This window comes from Oncorhynchus nerka, unplaced genomic scaffold (genome assembly GCF_034236695.1).
Source record: "Oncorhynchus nerka isolate Pitt River unplaced genomic scaffold, Oner_Uvic_2.0 unplaced_scaffold_1351, whole genome shotgun sequence".
NCBI lineage: Eukaryota > Metazoa > Chordata > Actinopteri > Salmoniformes > Salmonidae > Oncorhynchus > Oncorhynchus nerka.
The window spans coordinates 1-23,511 of NW_027039996.1; the positions used below are offsets into that span (position 1 = coordinate 1).

The 23,511-nt window shown below is 36.6% G+C and overlaps 1 pseudogene; it reads left to right on the forward strand.

The window, feature by feature from the left end:
* The first annotated feature begins 4 nt into the window (after window positions 1-4).
* LOC135568887 (E3 ubiquitin-protein ligase RBBP6-like) overlaps window positions 5-23,511 on the forward strand; it is a 50,628-nt pseudogene continuing 27,121 nt past the window's right edge.

A 23,511-nucleotide genomic window follows, 5' to 3' on the forward strand; every position in this document is an offset into this window, starting at 1 on the left:
CACTCGCCAGCAGGACCCCCTATTGGCCAGCACTCGCCAGCAGGACCCCTATTAGCCAGCACTCGCCAGCAGGACCCCCTATTGGCCAGCACTCGCCAGCAGGACCCCTATTGGCCAGCACTCGCCAGCAGGACCCCTATTGGCCAACACTCGCCAGCAGGACCCCCTATTGGCCAGCACTCGCCAGCAGGACCCCCTATTGGCCAGCACTCGCCAGCAGGACCCCTATTGGCCAGCACTCGCCAGCAGGACCCCCTATTGGCCAACGCTCGCCAGCAGGACCCCCTATTGGCCAACGCCTCTCGGCCCCCAGCCTCCCTCACTCCTCCTGTCACCTTGACACAAAGCCTGCCCATTCAGACCCCACCGATGGGACCGCCTGAGGTGTCAATCTCTCCTGACCCCGCCCCTGAACACACCGGGCGGAGCCACGGCACTTGGCCAATCACAACGAGCCACCGCCGCCAGGGTGAGTTGCCGGGACTACTGACGCCACACACAGATTCTCAACCGTTGATATTTGACCAATCAGATCAGCCGACAGCGGATATTTGACTGATTTGATTCACTGAGTTGGAGGCGGGGCCTTACATGGTGTCAGAGCCACCAATCAGATCAGCCAACAGCGGATATTTGACCAATCAGATCAGCCGACAGCGGATATTTGACTGATTTGATTCACTGACTGATTCATTGGTGTTTTTGTTTTTTTCTCTCAGTGAGATGGAGGCGGGGCCTTACATGGTGTCAGAGCCACCAATCAGATCAGCCGACAGCGGACCTCAGGTGAGACACACCAGTTGTATTAGAGGCTACATTATGACCTGTCGTAGCCTCTGTAATCTCTGAGATTTCTCTCTGATTGGTTCCCCAGGGATACCACATGCCTATGATTGGTCACCCTCCACCCATAAGGCCCTCCCACCCATCAGGTCCACCTCCACAGCCCTCCCATTCCCACAGAGGAGGACCCAGACCACCTTGGGACAGGTACGACACGGATCAAACAGGACTCTAGAATATAGAGGTCATAACAGGACTCTAGAATATAGAGGTCATAACAGGACTCTAGAATATAGAGGTCATAACAGGACTATAGAATATAGAGGTCATAACAGGACTATAGAATATAGAGGTCATAACAGGACTCTAGAATATAGAGGTCATAACAGGGTTACTGTAGAATACAGGACTCTAGAATATAGAGGTCATAACAGGACTCTAGAATATAGAGGTCATAACAGGACTCTAGAATATAGAGGTCATAACAGGACTCTAGAATATAGAGGTCATAACAGGACTCTAGAATATAGAGGTCATAACAGGACTCTAGAATATAGAGGTCATAACAGGACTCTAGAATATAGAGGTCATAACAGGGTTACTGTAGAATACAGGACTCTAGAATATAGAGGTCATAACAGGACTCTAGAATATAGAGGTCATAACAGGACTCTAGAATATAGAGGTCATAACAGGACTATAGAATATAGAGGTCATAACAGGACTATAGAATATAGAGGTCATAACAGGACTATAGAATATAGAGGTCATAACAGGGTTACTGTAGAATATAGAGGTCATAACAGGACTATAGAATATAGAGGTCATAACAGGACTATAGAATATAGAGGTCATAACAGGGTTACTGTAGAATACAGGACTGTAGAATATAGAGGTCATAACAGGGTTACTGTAGAATATAGAGGTCATAACAGGGTTACTGTAGAATATAGAGGTCATAACAGGGTCACTGTAGAATATAGAGGTCATAACAGGACTATAGAATATAGAGGTCATAACAGGACTATAGAATATAGAGGTCATAACAGGACTATAGAATATAGAGGTCATAACAGGGTTACTGTAGAATATAGAGGTCATAACAGGACTGTAGAATATAGAGGTCATAACAGGACTATAGAATATAGAGGTCATAACAGGACTATAGAATATAGAGGTCATAACAGGACTATAGAATATAGAGGTCATAACAGGACTGTAGAATATAGAGGTCATAACAGGACTGTAGAATATAGAGGTCATAACAGGGTTACTGTAGAATATAGAGGTCATAACAGGGTCACTGTAGAATATAGAGGTCATAACAGGGTTACTGTAGAATACAGGACTATAGATTATAGAGGTCATAACAGGGTTACTGTAGAATACAGGACTATAGAATATAGAGGTCATAACAGGACTATAGAATATAGAGGTCATAACAGGGTCACTGTAGAATATAGAGGTCATAACAGGGTCACTGTAGAATATAGAGGTCATAACAGGGTTACTGTAGAATACAGGACTATAGAATATAGAGGTCATAACAGGGTCACTGTAGAATATAGAGGTCATAACAGGACTATAGAATATAGAGGTCATAACAGGGTTACTATAGAATACAGAGGTCATAACAGGGTTACTGTAGAATATAGAGGTCATAACAGGGTTACTGTAGAATATAGAGGTCATAACAGGGTTACTGTAGAATATAGAGGTCATAACAGGGTTACTGTAGAATATAGAGGTCATAACAGGACTATAGAATATAGAGGTCATAACAGGGTTACTATAGAATATAGAGGTCATAACAGGGTTACTGTAGAATATAGAGGTCATAACAGGGTTACTGTAGAATATAGAGGTCATAACAGGGTTACTGTAGAATATAGAGGTCATAACAGGGTTACTGTAGAATATAGAGGTCATAACAGGACTATAGAATATAGAGGTCATAACAGGACTATAGAATATAGAGGTCATAACAGGGTTACTGTAGAATATAGAGGTCATAACAGGACTATAGAATATAGAGGTCATAACAGGACTATAGAATACAGAGGTCATAACAGGGTTACTGTAGAATATAGAGGTCATAACAGGGTTACTATAGAATATAGAGGTCATAACAGGACTATAGAATATAGAGGTCATAACAGGGTTACTGTAGAATACAGGACTATAGAATATAGAGGTCATAACAGGACTATAGAATATAGAGGTCATAACAGGGTTACTGTAGAATATAGAGGTCATAACAGGGTTACTGTAGAATATAGAGGTCATAACAGGGTTACTGTAGAATATAGAGGTTAACAGGGTTACTGTAGAATATAGAGGTCATAACAGGGTTACTGTAGAATATAGAGGTCATAACAGGGTTACTGTAGAATACAGGACTATAGAATATAGAGGTCATAACAGGACTATAGAATATAGAGGTCATAACAGGACTATAGAATATAGAGGTCATAACAGGGTTACTGTAGAATATAGAGGTCATAACAGGGTTACTGTAGAATATAGAGGTCATAACAGGGTTACTGTAGAATATAGAGGTCATAACAGGGTTACTGTAGAATATAGAGGTCATAACAGGGTTACTGTAGAATATAGAGGTCATAACAGGACTATAGAATATAGAGGTCATAACAGGGTTACTATAGAATATAGAGGTCATAACAGGGTTACTGTAGAATATAGAGGTCATAACAGGGTTACTGTAGAATATAGAGGTCATAACAGGGTTACTGTAGAATATAGAGGTCATAACAGGACTATAGAATATAGAGGTCATAACAGGACTATAGAATATAGAGGTCATAACAGGGTTACTGTAGAATATAGAGGTCATAACAGGACTATAGAATATAGAGGTCATAACAGGACTATAGAATATAGAGGTCATAACAGGGTTACTGTAGAATATAGAGGTCATAACAGGGTTACTATAGAATATAGAGGTCATAACAGGACTATAGAATATAGAGGTCATAACAGGGTTACTGTAGAATACAGGACTATAGAATATAGAGGTCATAACAGGACTATAGAATATAGAGGTCATAACAGGGTTACTGTAGAATATAGAGGTCATAACAGGGTTACTGTAGAATATAGAGGTCATAACAGGGTTACTGTAGAATATAGAGGTTAACAGGGTTACTGTAGAATATAGAGGTCATAACAGGGTTACTGTAGAATATAGAGGTCATAACAGGGTTACTGTAGAATACAGGACTATAGAATATAGAGGTCATAACAGGACTATAGAATATAGAGGTCATAACAGGACTATAGAATATAGAGGTCATAACAGGGTTACTGTAGAATACAGGACTGTAGAATATAGAGGTCATAACAGGACTATAGAATATAGAGGTCATAACAGGGTTACTGTAGAATATAGAGGTCATAACAGGGTTACTGTAGAATACAGGACTATAGAATATAGAGGTCATAACAGGGTTACTGTAGAATATAGAGATCATAACAGGGTTACTGTAGAATACAGGACTGTAGAATATAGAGGTCATAACAGGACTATAGAATATAGAGGTCATAACAGGGTTACTGTAGAATATAGAGGTCATAACAGGGTTACTGTAGAATACAGGACTATAGAATATAGAGGTCATAACAGGGTTACTGTAGAATATAGAGATCATAACAGGGTTACTGTAGAATATAGAGGTCATAACAGGGTTACTATAGAATATAGAGGTCATAACAGGGTTACTGTAGAATATAGAGGTCATAACAGGACTATAGAATATAGAGGTCATAACAGGACTATAGAATATAGAGGTCATAACAGGGTTACTGTAGAATATAGAGGTCATAACAGGGTTACTGTAGAATATAGAGGTCATAACAGGGTTACTGTAGAATATAGAGGTCATAACAGGACTATAGAATATAGAGGTCATAACAGGGTTACTGTAGAATACAGGACTATAGAATATAGAGGTCATAACAGGGTTACTGTAGAATACAGGACTATAGAATATAGAGGTCATAACAGGACTATAGAATATAGAGGTCATAACAGGACTATAGAATATAGAGGTCATAACAGGGTTACTGTAGAATATAGAGGTCATAACAGGGTTACTGTAGAATATAGAGGTCATAACAGGGTTACTGTAGAATATAGAGGTCATAACAGGGTTACTGTAGAATATAGAGGTCATAACAGGACTGTAGAATATAGAGGTCATAACAGGACTATAGAATATAGAGGTCATAACAGGGTTACTGTAGAATACAGGACTGTAGAATATAGAGGTCATAACAGGGTTACTGTAGAATATAGAGGTCATAACAGGGTTACTGTAGAATATAGAGGTCATAACAGGGTCACTGTAGAATATAGAGATCATAACAGGACTATAGAATATAGAGGTCATAACAGGACTATAGAATATAGAGGTCATAACAGGACTATAGAATATAGAGGTCATAACAGGACTATAGAATATAGAGGTCATAACAGGGTTACTGTAGAATATAGAGGTCATAACAGGACTGTAGAATATAGAGGTCATAACAGGACTATAGAATATAGAGGTCATAACAGGGTTACTGTAGAATATAGAGGTCATAACAGGACTATAGAATATAGAGGTCATAACAGGGTTACTGTAGAATACAGGACTATAGAATATAGAGGTCATAACAGGACTATAGAATATAGAGGTCATAACAGGGTTACTGTAGAATATAGAGGTCATAACAGGGTTACTGTAGAATATAGAGGTCATAACAGGGTTACTGTAGAATATAGAGGTCATAACAGGGTTACTGTAGAATATAGAGGTCATAACAGGGTTACTGTAGAATATAGAGGTCATAACAGGGTTACTACAGGACTATAGTAGAGGTCATAACAGGACTATAGAATATAGAGGTCATAACAGGACTATAGAATATAGAGGTCATAACAGGACTATAGAATATAGAGGTCATAACAGGGTTACTGTAGAATACAGGACTGTAGAATATAGAGGTCATAACAGGACTATAGAATATAGAGGTCATAACAGGGTTACTGTAGAATATAGAGGTCATAACAGGGTTACTGTAGAATACAGGACTATAGAATATAGAGGTCATAACAGGGTTACTGTAGAATATAGAGATCATAACAGGGTTACTGTAGAATACAGGACTGTAGAATATAGAGGTCATAACAGGACTATAGAATATAGAGGTCATAACAGGGTTACTGTAGAATATAGAGGTCATAACAGGGTTACTGTAGAATACAGGACTATAGAATATAGAGGTCATAACAGGGTTACTGTAGAATATAGAGATCATAACAGGGTTACTGTAGAATATAGAGGTCATAACAGGGTTACTATAGAATATAGAGGTCATAACAGGGTTACTGTAGAATATAGAGGTCATAACAGGGTTACTATAGAATATAGAGGTCATAACAGGACTATAGAATATAGAGGTCATAACAGGGTTACTGTAGAATACAGGACTATAGAATATAGAGGTCATAACAGGGTTACTGTAGAATACAGGACTATAGAATATAGAGGTCATAACAGGACTATAGAATATAGAGGTCATAACAGGACTATAGAATATAGAGGTCATAACAGGGTTACTGTAGAATATAGAGGTCATAACAGGGTTACTGTAGAATATAGAGGTCATAACAGGGTTACTGTAGAATATAGAGGTCATAACAGGGTTACTGTAGAATACAGGACTGTAGAATATAGAGGTCATAACAGGGTTACTGTAGAATATAGAGGTCATAACAGGGTTACTGTAGAATATAGAGGTCATAACAGGGTCACTGTAGAATATAGAGGTCATAACAGGACTATAGAATATAGAGGTCATAACAGGACTATAGAATATAGAGGTCATAACAGGACTATAGAATATAGAGGTCATAACAGGACTATAGAATATAGAGGTCATAACAGGGTTACTGTAGAATATAGAGGTCATAACAGGACTGTAGAATATAGAGGTCATAACAGGACTATAGAATATAGAGGTCATAACAGGGTTACTGTAGAATATAGAGGTCATAACAGGGTTACTGTAGAATATAGAGGTCATAACAGGGTTACTGTAGAATATAGAGGTCATAACAGGACTATAGAATATAGAGGTCATAACAGGACTATAGAATATAGAGGTCATAACAGGACTGTAGAATATAGAGGTCATAACAGGACTGTAGAATATAGAGGTCATAACAGGGTTACTGTAGAATATAGAGGTCATAACAGGGTTACTGTAGAATACAGGACTATAGATTATAGAGGTCATAACAGGGTTACTGTAGAATACAGGACTATAGAATATAGAGGTCATAACAGGACTATAGAATATAGAGGTCATAACAGGGTCACTGTAGAATATAGAGGTCATAACAGGGTCACTGTAGAATATAGAGGTCATAACAGGGTTACTGTAGAATACAGGACTATAGAATATAGAGGTCATAACAGGGTCACTGTAGAATATAGAGGTCATAACAGGACTATAGAATATAGAGGTCATAACAGGGTTACTATAGAATACAGAGGTCATAACAGGGTTACTGTAGAATATAGAGGTCATAACAGGGTTACTGTAGAATATAGAGGTCATAACAGGACTATAGAATATAGAGGTCATAACAGGGTTACTATAGAATATAGAGGTCATAACAGGGTTACTGTAGAATATAGAGGTCATAACAGGGTTACTGTAGAATATAGAGGTCATAACAGGGTTACTGTAGAATATAGAGGTCATAACAGGGTTACTGTAGAATATAGAGGTCATAACAGGGTTACTGTAGAATATAGAGGTCATAACAGGACTATAGAATATAGAGGTCATAACAGGGTTACTGTAGAATACAGGACTGTAGAATATAGAGGTCATAACAGGGTTACTGTAGAATATAGAGGTCATAACAGGGTTACTGTAGAATATAGAGGTCATAACAGGGTTACTGTAGAATATAGAGGTCATAACAGGACTATAGAATATAGAGGTCATAACAGGGTTACTGTAGAATATAGAGGTCATAACAGGGTTACTGTAGAATATAGAGGTCATAACAGGGTTACTGTAGAATATAGAGGTCATAACAGGACTATAGAATATAGAGGTCATAACAGGACTATAGAATATAGAGGTCATAACAGGACTGTAGAATATAGAGGTCATAACAGGACTGTAGAATATAGAGGTCATAACAGGACTGTAGAATATAGAGGTCATAACAGGGTTACTGTAGAATATAGAGGTCATAACAGGGTCACTGTAGAATATAGAGGTCATAACAGGGTTACTGTAGAATACAGGACTATAGATTATAGAGGTCATAACAGGGTTACTGTAGAATACAGGACTATAGAATATAGAGGTCATAACAGGACTATAGAATATAGAGGTCATAACAGGGTCACTGTAGAATATAGAGGTCATAACAGGGTCACTGTAGAATATAGAGGTCATAACAGGGTTACTGTAGAATACAGGACTATAGAATATAGAGGTCATAACAGGGTCACTGTAGAATATAGAGGTCATAACAGGACTATAGAATATAGAGGTCATAACAGGACTATAGAATATAGAGGTCATAACAGGGTTACTGTAGAATATAGAGGTCATAACAGGGTTACTGTAGAATATAGAGGTCATAACAGGGTTACTGTAGAATATAGAGGTCATAACAGGGTTACTGTAGAATATAGAGGTCATAACAGGACTATAGAATATAGAGGTCATAACAGGGTTACTATAGAATATAGAGGTCATAACAGGGTTACTGTAGAATATAGAGGTCATAACAGGGTTACTGTAGAATATAGAGGTCATAACAGGGTTACTGTAGAATATAGAGGTCATAACAGGACTATAGAATATAGAGGTCATAACAGGACTATAGAATATAGAGGTCATAACAGGGTTACTGTAGAATATAGAGGTCATAACAGGACTATAGAATATAGAGGTCATAACAGGGTTACTGTAGAATATAGAGGTCATAACAGGGTTACTATAGAATATAGAGGTCATAACAGGACTATAGAATATAGAGGTCATAACAGGGTTACTGTAGAATACAGGACTATAGAATATAGAGGTCATAACAGGACTGTAGAATATAGAGGTCATAACAGGACTATAGAATATAGAGGTCATAACAGGGTTACTGTAGAATACAGGACTGTAGAATATAGAGGTCATAACAGGGTTACTGTAGAATATAGAGGTCATAACAGGGTTACTGTAGAATATAGAGGTCATAACAGGGTTACTGTAGAATATAGAGGTCATAACAGGGTTACTGTAGAATATAGAGGTCATAACAGGGTTACTGTAGAATATAGAGGTCATAACAGGGTTACTGTAGAATATAGAGGTCATAACAGGACTATAGAATATAGAGGTCATAACAGGGTTACTGTAGAATATAGAGGTCATAACAGGGTTACTGTAGAATATAGAGGTCATAACAGGGTTACTGTAGAATATAGAGGTCATAACAGGGTTACTGTAGAATATAGAGGTCATAACAGGGTTACTGTAGAATATAGAGGTCATAACAGGACTATAGAATATAGAGGTCATAACAGGGTTACTGTAGAATATAGAGGTCATAACAGGGTTACTGTAGAATATAGAGGTCATAACAGGGTTACTGTAGAATATAGAGGTCATAACGGGACTATAGAATATAGAGGTCATAACAGGGTTACTATAGAATATAGAGGTCATAACAGGGTTACTGTAGAATATAGAGGTCATAACAGGGTTACTGTAGAATATAGAGGTCATAACAGGGTTACTGTAGAATATAGAGGTCATAACAGGACTATAGAATATAGAGGTCATAACAGGACTATAGAATATAGAGGTCATAACAGGGTTACTGTAGAATATAGAGGTCATAACAGGACTATAGAATATAGAGGTCATAACAGGGTTACTGTAGAATATAGAGGTCATAACAGGGTTACTATAGAATATAGAGGTCATAACAGGACTATAGAATATAGAGGTCATAACAGGGTTACTGTAGAATACAGGACTATAGAATATAGAGGTCATAACAGGACTGTAGAATATAGAGGTCATAACAGGACTATAGAATATAGAGGTCATAACAGGGGTTACTGTAGAATATAGAGGTCATAACAGGGTTACTGTAGAATATAGAGGTCATAACAGGGTTACTGTAGAATATAGAGGTCATAACAGGTTACTGTAGAATATAGAGGTCATAACAGGGTTACTGTAGAATATAGAGGTCATAACAGGGTTACTGTAGAATATAGAGGTCATAACAGGGTTACTGTAGAATATAGAGGTCATAACAGGGTTACTGTAGAATATAGAGGTCATAACAGGACTATAGAATATAGAGGTCATAACAGGGTTACTGTAGAATATAGAGGTCATAACAGGGTTACTGTAGAATATAGAGGTCATAACAGGGTTACTGTAGAATATAGAGGTCATAACAGGGTTACTGTAGAATATAGAGGTCATAACAGGACTATAGAATATAGAGGTCATAACAGGACTATAGAATATAGAGGTCATAACAGGGTTACTGTAGAATATAGAGGTCATAACAGGACTATAGAATATAGAGGTCATAACAGGACTATAGAATATAGAGGTCATAACAGGGTTACTGTAGAATATAGAGGTCATAACAGGGTTACTATAGAATATAGAGGTCATAACAGGACTATAGAATATAGAGGTCATAACAGGGTTACTGTAGAATACAGGACTATAGAATATAGAGGTCATAACAGGACTATAGAATATAGAGGTCATAACAGGGTTACTGTAGAATATAGAGGTCATAACAGGGTTACTGTAGAATATAGAGGTCATAACAGGGTTACTGTAGAATATAGAGGTCATAACAGGGTTACTGTAGAATATAGAGGTCATAACAGGGTTACTGTAGAATATAGAGGTCATAACAGGGTTACTGTAGAATACAGGACTATAGAATATAGAGGTCATAACAGGACTATAGAATATAGAGGTCATAACAGGGTTACTGTAGAATACAGGACTGTAGAATATAGAGGTCATAACAGGACTATAGAATATAGAGGTCATAACAGGGTTACTGTAGAATATAGAGGTCATAACAGGGTTACTGTAGAATACAGGACTATAGAATATAGAGGTCATAACAGGGTTACTGTAGAATACAGGACTATAGAATATAGAGGTCATAACAGGGTTACTGTAGAATATAGAGATCATAACAGGGTTACTGTAGAATATAGAGGTCATAACAGGGTTACTATAGAATAATGGTCATAACAGGGTTACTGTAGAATATAGAGGTCATAACAGGACTATAGAATATAGAGGTCATAACAGGACTATAGAATATAGAGGTCATAACAGGGTTACTGTAGAATATAGAGGTCATAACAGGGTTACTGTAGAATATAGAGGTCATAACAGGGTTACTATAGAATATAGAGGTCATAACAGGACTATAGAATATAGAGGTCATAACAGGGTTACTGTAGAATACAGGACTATAGAATATAGAGGTCATAACAGGGTTACTGTAGAATACAGGACTATAGAATATAGAGGTCATAACAGGACTATAGAATATAGAGGTCATAACAGGACTATAGAATATAGAGGTCATAACAGGGTTACTGTAGAATATAGAGGTCATAACAGGGTTACTGTAGAATATAGAGGTCATAACAGGGTTACTGTAGAATATAGAGGTCATAACAGGGTTACTGTAGAATATAGAGGTCATAACAGGACTGTAGAATATAGAGGTCATAACAGGACTATAGAATATAGAGGTCATGACAGGACTATAGAATATAGAGGTCATAACAGGGTTACTGTAGAATACAGGACTGTAGAATATAGAGGTCATAACAGGGTTACTGTAGAATATAGAGGTCATAACAGGGTTACTGTAGAATATAGAGGTCATAACAGGGTTACTGTAGAATATAGAGGTCATAACAGGGTCACTGTAGAATATAGAGGTCATAACAGGACTATAGAATATAGAGGTCATAACAGGACTATAGAATATAGAGGTCATAACAGGACTATAGAATATAGAGGTCATAACAGGACTATAGAATATAGAGGTCATAACAGGGTTACTGTAGAATATAGAGGTCATAACAGGACTGTAGAATATAGAGGTCATAACAGGACTATAGAATATAGAGGTCATAACAGGGTTACTGTAGAATATAGAGGTCATAACAGGGTTACTGTAGAATATAGAGGTCATAACAGGGTTACTGTAGAATATAGAGGTCATAACAGGACTATAGAATATAGAGGTCATAACAGGACTATAGAATATAGAGGTCATAACAGGACTATAGAATATAGAGGTCATAACAGGACTGTAGAATATAGAGGTCATAACAGGGTTACTGTAGAATATAGAGGTCATAACAGGGTCACTGTAGAATATAGAGGTCATAACAGGGTTACTGTAGAATACAGGACTATAGATTATAGAGGTCATAACAGGGTTACTGTAGAATACAGGACTATAGAATATAGAGGTCATAACAGGACTATAGAATATAGAGGTCATAACAGGGTCACTGTAGAATATAGAGGTCATAACAGGGTCACTGTAGAATATAGAGGTCATAACAGGGTTACTGTAGAATACAGGACTATAGAATATAGAGGTCATAACAGGGTCACTGTAGAATATAGAGGTCATAACAGGACTATAGAATATAGAGGTCATAACAGGGTTACTATAGAATATAGAGGTCATAACAGGGTTACTGTAGAATATAGAGGTCATAACAGGGTTACTGTAGAATATAGAGGTCATAACAGGGTTACTGTAGAATATAGAGGTCATAACAGGGTTACTATAGAATATAGAGGTCATAACAGGGTTACTATAGAATATAGAGGTCATAACAGGGTTACTGTAGAATATAGAGGTCATAACAGGGTAGAATATAGAGGTCATAACAGGGTTACTGTAGAATATAGAGGTCATAACAGGGTTACTGTAGAATATAGAGGTCATAACAGGGTTACTGTAGAATATAGAGGTCATAACAGGACTATAGAATATAGAGGTCATAACAGGACTATAGAATATAGAGGTCATAACAGGGTTACTGTAGAATATAGAGGTCATAACAGGACTATAGAATATAGAGGTCATAACAGGACTATAGAATATAGAGGTCATAACAGGGTTACTGTAGAATATAGAGGTCATAACAGGGTTACTATAGAATATAGAGGTCATAACAGGACTATAGAATATAGAGGTCATAACAGGGTTACTGTAGAATACAGGACTATAGAATATAGAGGTCATAACAGGACTATAGAATATAGAGGTCATAACAGGGTTACTGTAGAATATAGAGGTCATAACAGGGTTACTGTAGAATATAGAGGTCATAACAGGGTTACTGTAGAATATAGAGGTCATAACAGGGTTACTGTAGAATATAGAGGTCATAACAGGGTTACTGTAGAATATAGAGGTCATAACAGGGTTACTGTAGAATATAGAGGTCATAACAGGGTTACTGTAGAATATAGAGGTCATAACAGGGTTACTATAGAATATAGAGGTCATAACAGGACTATAGAATATAGAGGTCATAACAGGGTTACTGTAGAATATAGAGGTCATAACAGGGTTACTGTAGAATATAGAGGTCATAACAGGACTGTAGAATATAGAGGTCATAACAGGACTATAGAATATAGAGGTCATAACAGGACTATAGAATATAGAGGTCATAACAGGGTTACTGTAGAATATAGAGGTCATAACAGGACTATAGAATATAGAGGTCATAACAGGACTATAGAATATAGAGGTCATAACAGGGTTACTGTAGAATATAGAGGTCATAACAGGGTTACTATAGAATATAGAGGTCATAACAGGACTATAGAATATAGAGGTCATAACAGGACTATAGAATATAGAGGTCATAACAGGGTTACTGTAGAATATAGAGGTCATAACAGGGTTACTGTAGAATATAGAGGTCATAACAGGGTTACTGTAGAATATAGAGGTCATAACAGGGTTACTGTAGAATATAGAGGTCATAACAGGGTTACTGTAGAATATAGAGGTCATAACAGGGTTACTGTAGAATATAGAGGTCATAACAGGGTTACTGTAGAATACAGGACTATAGAATATAGAGGTCATAACAGGACTATAGAATATAGAGGTCATAACAGGGTTACTGTAGAATACAGGACTGTAGAATATAGAGGTCATAACAGGACTATAGAATATAGAGGTCATAACAGGGTTACTGTAGAATATAGAGGTCATAACAGGGTTACTGTAGAATACAGGACTATAGAATATAGAGGTCATAACAGGGTTACTGTAGAATACAGGACTATAGAATATAGAGGTCATAACAGGGTTACTGTAGAATATAGAGATCATAACAGGGTTACTGTAGAATATAGAGGTCATAACAGGGTTACTATAGAATAATGGTCATAACAGGGTTACTGTAGAATATAGAGGTCATAACAGGACTATAGAATATAGAGGTCATAACAGGACTATAGAATATAGAGGTCATAACAGGGTTACTGTAGAATATAGAGGTCATAACAGGGTTACTGTAGAATATAGAGGTCATAACAGGGTTACTATAGAATATAGAGGTCATAACAGGACTATAGAATATAGAGGTCATAACAGGGTTACTGTAGAATACAGGACTATAGAATATAGAGGTCATAACAGGGTTACTGTAGAATATAGAGGTCATAACAGGACTATAGAATATAGAGGTCATAACAGGACTATAGAATATAGAGGTCATAACAGGGTTACTGTAGAATATAGAGGTCATAACAGGGTTACTGTAGAATATAGAGGTCATAACAGGGTTACTGTAGAATATAGAGGTCATAACAGGGTTACTGTAGAATATAGAGGTCATAACAGGACTGTAGAATATAGAGGTCATAACAGGACTATAGAATATAGAGGTCATAACAGGACTATAGAATATAGAGGTCATAACAGGTTACTGTAGAATATAGAGGTCATAACAGGGTTACTGTAGAATATAGAGGTCATAACAGGGTTACAGAGGTTACAGGGTTACTGTAGAATATAGAGGTCATAACAGGGTCACTGTAGAATATAGAGGTCATAACAGGACTATAGAATATAGAGGTCATAACAGGACTATAGAATATAGAGGTCATAACAGGACTATAGAATATAGAGGTCATAACAGGACTATAGAATATAGAGGTCATAACAGGGTTACTGTAGAATATAGAGGTCATAACAGGACTGTAGAATATAGAGGTCATAACAGGACTATAGAATATAGAGGTCATAACAGGGTTACTGTAGAATATAGAGGTCATAACAGGGTTACTGTAGAATATAGAGGTCATAACAGGGTTACTGTAGAATATAGAGGTCATAACAGGACTATAGAATATAGAGGTCATAACAGGACTATAGAATATAGAGGTCATAACAGGACTATAGAATATAGAGGTCATAACAGGGTTACTGTAGAATATAGAGGTCATAACAGGGTTACTGTAGAATATAGAGGTCATAACAGGGTCACTGTAGAATATAGAGGTCATAACAGGGTTACTGTAGAATACAGGACTATAGATTATAGAGGTCATAACAGGGTTACTGTAGAATACAGGACTATAGAATATAGAGGTCATAACAGGACTATAGAATATAGAGGTCATAACAGGGTCACTGTAGAATATAGAGGTCATAACAGGGTCACTGTAGAATATAGAGGTCATAACAGGGTTACTGTAGAATACAGGACTATAGAATATAGAGGTCATAACAGGGTCACTGTAGAATATAGAGGTCATAACAGGGTTATAGAATATAGAGGTCATAACAGGTTACTATAGAATATAGAGGTCATAACAGGGTTACTGTAGAATATAGAGGTCATAACAGGGTTACTGTAGAATATAGAGGTCATAACAGGGTTACTGTAGAATATAGAGGTCATAACAGGGTTACTGTAGAATATAGAGGTCATAACAGGGTTACTATAGAATATAGAGGTCATAACAGGGTTACTATAGAATATAGAGGTCATAACAGGGTTACTGTAGAATATAGAGGTCATAACAGGGTTACTGTAGAATATAGAGGTCATAACAGGGTTACTGTAGAATATAGAGGTCATAACAGGGTTACTGTAGAATATAGAGGTCATAACAGGACTATAGAATATAGAGGTCATAACAGGACTATAGAATATAGAGGTCATAACAGGGTTACTGTAGAATATAGAGGTCATAACAGGACTATAGAATATAGAGGTCATAACAGGACTATAGAATATAGAGGTCATAACAGGGTTACTATAGAATATAGAGGTCATAACAGGGTTACTATAGAATATAGAGGTCATAACAGGACTATAGAATATAGAGGTCATAACAGGGTTACTGTAGAATACAGGACTATAGAATATAGAGGTCATAACAGGACTATAGAATATAGAGGTCATAACAGGGTTACTGTAGAATATAGAGGTCATAACAGGGTTACTGTAGAATATAGAGGTCATAACAGGGTTACTGTAGAATATAGAGGTCATAACAGGGTTACTGTAGAATATAGAGGTCATAACAGGGTTACTGTAGAATACAGGACTATAGAATATAGAGGTCATAACAGGACTATAGAATATAGAGGTCATAACAGGACTATAGAATATAGAGGTCATAACAGGGTTACTGTAGAATACAGGACTGTAGAATATAGAGGTCATAACAGGACTATAGAATATAGAGGTCATAACAGGGTTACTGTAGAATATAGAGGTCATAACAGGGTTACTGTAGAATATAGAGGTCATAACAGGACTGTAGAATATAGAGGTCATAACAGGACTATAGAATATAGAGGTCATAACAGGACTATAGAATATAGAGGTCATAACAGGGTTACTGTAGAATACAGGACTGTAGAATATAGAGGTCATAACAGGGTTACTGTAGAATATAGAGGTCATAACAGGGTTACTGTAGAATATAGAGGTCATAACAGGGTCACTGTAGAATATAGAGGTCATAACAGGACTATAGAATATAGAGGTCATAACAGGACTATAGAATATAGAGGTCATAACAGGACTATAGAATATAGAGGTCATAACAGGACTATAGAATATAGAGGTCATAACAGGGTTACTGTAGAATATAGAGGTCATAACAGGACTGTAGAATATAGAGGTCATAACAGGACTATAGAATATAGAGGTCATAACAGGGTTACTGTAGAATATAGAGGTCATAACAGGGTTACTGTAGAATATAGAGGTCATAACAGGACTATAGAATATAGAGGTCATAACAGGACTATAGAATATAGAGGTCATAACAGGACTATAGAATATAGAGGTCATAACAGGACTGTAGAATATAGAGGTCATAACAGGACTGTAGAATATAGAGGTCATAACAGGGTTACTGTAGAATATAGAGGTCATAACAGGGTCACTGTAGAATATAGAGGTCATAACAGGGTTACTGTAGAATACAGGACTATAGATTATAGAGGTCATAACAGGGTTACTGTAGAATACAGGACTATAGAATATAGAGGTCATAACAGGGTCACTGTAGAATATAGAGGTCATAACAGGGTCACTGTAGAATATAGAGGTCATAACAGGGTTACTGTAGAATACAGGACTATAGAATATAGAGGTCATAACAGGGTCACTGTAGAATATAGAGGTCATAACAGGACTATAGAATATAGAGGTCATAACAGGGTTACTGTAGAATATAGAGGTCATAACAGGGTTACTGTAGAATATAGAGGTCATAACAGGGTTACTGTAGAATATAGAGGTCATAACAGGGTTACTGTAGAATATAGAGGTCATAACAGGACTATAGAATATAGAGGTCATAACAGGGTTACTATAGAATATAGAGGTCATAACAGGGTTACTGTAGAATATAGAGGTCATAACAGGGTTACTGTAGAATATAGAGGTCATAACAGGGTTACTGTAGAATATAGAGGTCATAACAGGACTATAGAATATAGAGGTCATAACAGGACTATAGAATATAGAGGTCATAACAGGGTTACTGTAGAATATAGAGGTCATAACAGGACTATAGAATATAGAGGTCATAACAGGACTATAGAATATAGAGGTCATAACAGGGTTACTGTAGAATATAGAGGTCATAACAGGGTTACTATAGAATATAGAGGTCATAACAGGACTATAGAATATAGAGGTCATAACAGGGTTACTGTAGAATACAGGACTATAGAATATAGAGGTCATAACAGGGTTACTGTAGAATATAGAGGTCATAACAGGGTCACTGTAGAATATAGAGGTCATAACAGGGTCACTGTAGAATATAGAGGTCATAACAGGGTTACTGTAGAATACAGGACTATAGAATATAGAGGTCATAACAGGGTCACTGTAGAATATAGAGGTCATAACAGGACTATAGAATATAGAGGTCATAACAGGACTATAGAATATAGAGGTCATAACAGGGTTACTGTAGAATATAGAGGTCATAACAGGGTTACTGTAGAATATAGAGGTCATAACAGGGTTACTGTAGAATATAGAGGTCATAACAGGACTATAGAATATAGAGGTCATAACAGGGTTACTATAGAATATAGAGGTCATAACAGGGTTACTGTAGAATATAGAGGTCATAACAGGGTTACTGTAGAATATAGAGGTCATAACAGGGTTACTGTAGAATATAGAGGTCATAACAGGGTTACTGTAGAATATAGAGGTCATAACAGGGTTACTGTAGAATACAGGACTATAGAATATAGAGGTCATAACAGGACTATAGAATATAGAGGTCATAACAGGACTATAGAATATAGAGGTCATAACAGGGTTACTGTAGAATACAGGACTGTAGAATATAGAGGTCATAACAGGACTATAGAATATAGAGGTCATAACAGGGTTACTGTAGAATATAGAGGTCATAACAGGGTTACTGTAGAATACAGGACTATAGAATATAGAGGTCATAACAGGGTTACTGTAGAATATAGAGGTCATAACAGGGTTACTGTAGAATATAGAGGTCATAACAGGGTTACTATAGAATATAGAGGTCATAACAGGGTTACTGTAGAATATAGAGGTCATAACAGGACTATAGAATATAGAGGTCATAACAGGACTATAGAATATAGAGGTCATAACAGGGTTACTATAGAATATAGAGGTCATAACAGGACTATAGAATATAGAGGTCATAACAGGGTTACTGTAGAATACAGGACTATAGAATATAGAGGTCATAACAGGGTTACTGTAGAATACAGGACTATAGAATATAGAGGTCATAACAGGACTATAGAATATAGAGGTCATAACAGGACTATAGAATATAGAGGTCATAACAGGGTTACTGTAGAATATAGAGGTCATAACAGGGTTACTGTAGAATATAGAGGTCATAACAGGGTTACTGTAGAATATAGAGGTCATAACAGGGTTACTATAGAATATAGAGGTCATAACAGGGTTACTATAGAATATAGAGGTCATAACAGGGTTACTGTAGAATATAGAGGTCATAACAGGGTTACTGTAGAATACAGGACTATAGAATATAGAGGTCATAACAGGACTATAGAATATAGAGGTCATAACAGGACTATAGAATATAGAGGTCATAACAGGGTTACTATAGAATATAGAGGTCATAACAGGGTTACTATAGAATATAGAGGTCATAACAGGGTTACTATAGAATATAGAGGTCATAACAGGGCTATAGAATATAGAGGTCATAACAGGGTTACTGTAGAATATAGAGGTCATAACAGGGTTACTGTAGAATATAGAGGTCATAACAGGGTTACTGTAGAATATAGAGGTCATAACAGGACTATAGAATATAGAGGTCATAACAGGGTTACTGTAGAATATAGAGGTCATAACAGGGTTACTATAGAATATAGAGGTCATAACAGGGTTACTGTAGAATATAGAGGTCATAACAGGGTTACTGTAGAATATAGAGGTCATAACAGGGTTACTGTAGAATACAGGACTATAGAATATAGAGGTCATAACAGGGCTATAGAATATAGAGGTCATAACAGGGTTACTGTAGAATATAGAGGTCATAACAGGGTTACTGAAGAATACAGGACTATAGAATATAGAGGTCATAACAGGGCTATAGAATATAGAGGTCATAACAGGGTTACTGTAGAATACAGGACTATAGAATATAGAGGTCATAACAGGGTTACTGTAGAATATAGAGGTCATAACAGGACTATAGAATATAGAGGTCATAACAGGGTCACTGTAGAATATAGAGGTCATAACAGGACTATAGAATATAGAGGTCATAACAGGGTTACTGTAGAATATAGAGGTCATAACAGGGTTACTGTAGAATATAGAGGTCATAACAGGGTTACTGTAGAATATAGAGGTCATAACAGGGTTACTGTAGAATACAGGACTATAGAATATAGAGGTCATAACAGGGTTACTGTAGAATATAGAGGTCATAACAGGGTTACTATAGAATATAGAGGTCATAACAGGGTTACTATAGAATATAGAGGTCATAACAGGGTTACTGTAGAATATAGAGGTCATAACAGGGTTACTGTAGAATATAGAGGTCATAACAGGGTTACTGTAGAATATAGAGGTCATAACAGGGTTACTGTAGAATATAGAGGTCATAACAGGGTTACTGTAGAATATAGAGGTCATAACAGGGTTACTGTAGAATATAGAGGTCATAACAGGGTTACTGTAGAATATAGAGGTCATAACAGGGTTACTGTAGAATATAGAGGTCATAACAGGGTTACTGTAGAATATAGAGGTCATAACAGGACTATAGAATATAGAGGTCATAACAGGACTATAGAATATAGAGCTCATAACAGGACTATAGAATATAGAGGTCATAACAGGGTTACTGTAGAATACAGGACTGTAGAATATAGAGGTCATAACAGGGTTACTGTAGAATACAGGACTATAGAATATAGAGGTCATAACAGGATTACTGTAGAATACAGGACTATAGAATATAGAGGTCATAACAGGGTTACTGTAGAATATAGAGGTCATAACAGGGTTACTGTAGAATACAGGACTATAGAATATAGAGGTCATAACAGGGTTACTGTAGAATATAGAGATCATAACAGGGTTACTGTAGAATATAGAGGTCATAACAGGGTTACTATAGAATAATGGTCATAACAGGGTTACTGTAGAATATAGAGGTCATAACAGGACTATAGAATATAGAGGTCATAACAGGACTATAGAATATAGAGGTCATAACAGGGTTACTGTAGAATATAGAGGTCATGACAGGGTTACTGTAGAATATAGAGGTCATAACAGGGTTACTGTAGAATATAGAGGTCATAACAGGGTTACTGTAGAATATAGAGGTCATAACAGGGTTACTGTAGAATACAGGACTATAGAATATAGAGGTCATAACAGGACTATAGAATATAGAGGTCATAACAGGACTATAGAATATAGAGGTCATAACAGGGTTACTGTAGAATACAGGACTGTAGAATATAGAGGTCATAACAGGACTATAGAATATAGAGGTCATAACAGGGTTACTGTAGAATATAGAGGTCATAACAGGGTTACTGTAGAATACAGGACTATAGAATATAGAGGTCATAACAGGGTTACTGTAGAATATAGAGATCATAACAGGGTTACTGTAGAATATAGAGGTCATAACAGGGTTACTATAGAATATAGAGGTCATAACAGGGTTACTGTAGAATATAGAGGTCATAACAGGACTATAGAATATAGAGGTCATAACAGGACTATAGAATATAGAGGTCATAACAGGGTTACTGTAGAATATAGAGGTCATAACAGGGTTACTGTAGAATATAGAGGTCATAACAGGGTTACTGTAGAATATAGAGGTCATAACAGGGTTACTATAGAATATAGAGGTCATAACAGGGTTACTATAGAATATAGAGGTCATAACAGGGTTACTGTAGAATATAGAGGTCATAACAGGGTTACTGTAGAATACAGGACTATAGAATATAGAGGTCATAACAGGACTATAGAATATAGAGGTCATAACAGGACTATAGAATATAGAGGTCATAACAGGACTATAGAATATAGAGGTCATAACAGGACTATAGAATATAGAGGTCATAACAGGACTATAGAATATAGAGGTCATAACAGGGTTACTATAGAATATAGAGGTCATAACAGGGTTACTATAGAATATAGAGGTCATAACAGGGCTATAGAATATAGAGGTCATAACAGGGTTACTGTAGAATATAGAGGTCATAACAGGGTTACTGTAGAATATAGAGGTCATAACAGGGTTACTGTAGAATACAGGACTATAGAATATAGAGGTCATAACAGGACTATAGAATATAGAGGTCATAACAGGACTATAGAATATAGAGGTCATAACAGGGTTACTGTAGAATACAGGACTGTAGAATATAGAGGTCATAACAGGACTGTAGAATATAGAGGTCATAACAGGGTTACTGTAGAATATAGAGGTCATAACAGGGTTACTGTAGAATACAGGACTATAGAATATAGAGGTCATAACAGGGTTACTGTAGAATATAGAGATCATAACAGGGTTACTGTAGAATATAGAGGTCATAACAGGGTTACTATAGAATATAGAGGTCATAACAGGGTTACTGTAGAATATAGAGGTCATAACAGGACTATAGAATATAGAGGTCATAACAGGACTATAGAATATAGAGGTCATAACAGGGTTACTGTAGAATATAGAGGTCATAACAGGGTTACTGTAGAATATAGAGGTCATAACAGGGTTACTATAGAATATAGAGGTCATAACAGGACTATAGAATATAGAGGTCATAACAGGGTTACTGTAGAATACAGGACTATAGAATATAGAGGTCATAACAGGGTTACTGTAGAATATAGAGGTCATAACAGGGTTACTGTAGAATATAGAGGTCATAACAGGGTTACTATAGAATATAGAGGTCATAACAGGGTTACTATAGAATATAGAGGTCATAACAGGGTTACTGTAGAATATAGAGGTCATAACAGGGTTACTGTAGAATACAGGACTATAGAATATAGAGGTCATAACAGGACTATAGAATATAGAGGTCATAACAGGACTATAGAATATAGAGGTCATAACAGGACTATAGAATATAGAGGTCATAACAGGACTATAGAATATAGAGGTCATAACAGGGTTACTATAGAATATAGAGGTCATAACAGGGTTACTATAGAATATAGAGGTCATAACAGGGCTATAGAATATAGAGGTCATAACAGGGTTACTGTAGAATATAGAGGTCATAACAGGGTTACTGTAGAATATAGAGGTCATAACAGGGTTACTGTAGAATATAGAGGTCATAACAGGACTATAGAATATAGAGGTGATAACAGGGTTACTGTAGAATATAGAGGTCATAACAGGGTTACTATAGAATATAGAGGTCATAACAGGGTTACTGTAGAATATAGAGGTCATAACAGGGTTACTGTAGAATATAGAGGTCATAACAGGGTTACTGTAGAATACAGGACTATAGAATATAGAGGTCATAACAGGGCTATAGAATATAGAGGTCATAACAGGGTTACTGTA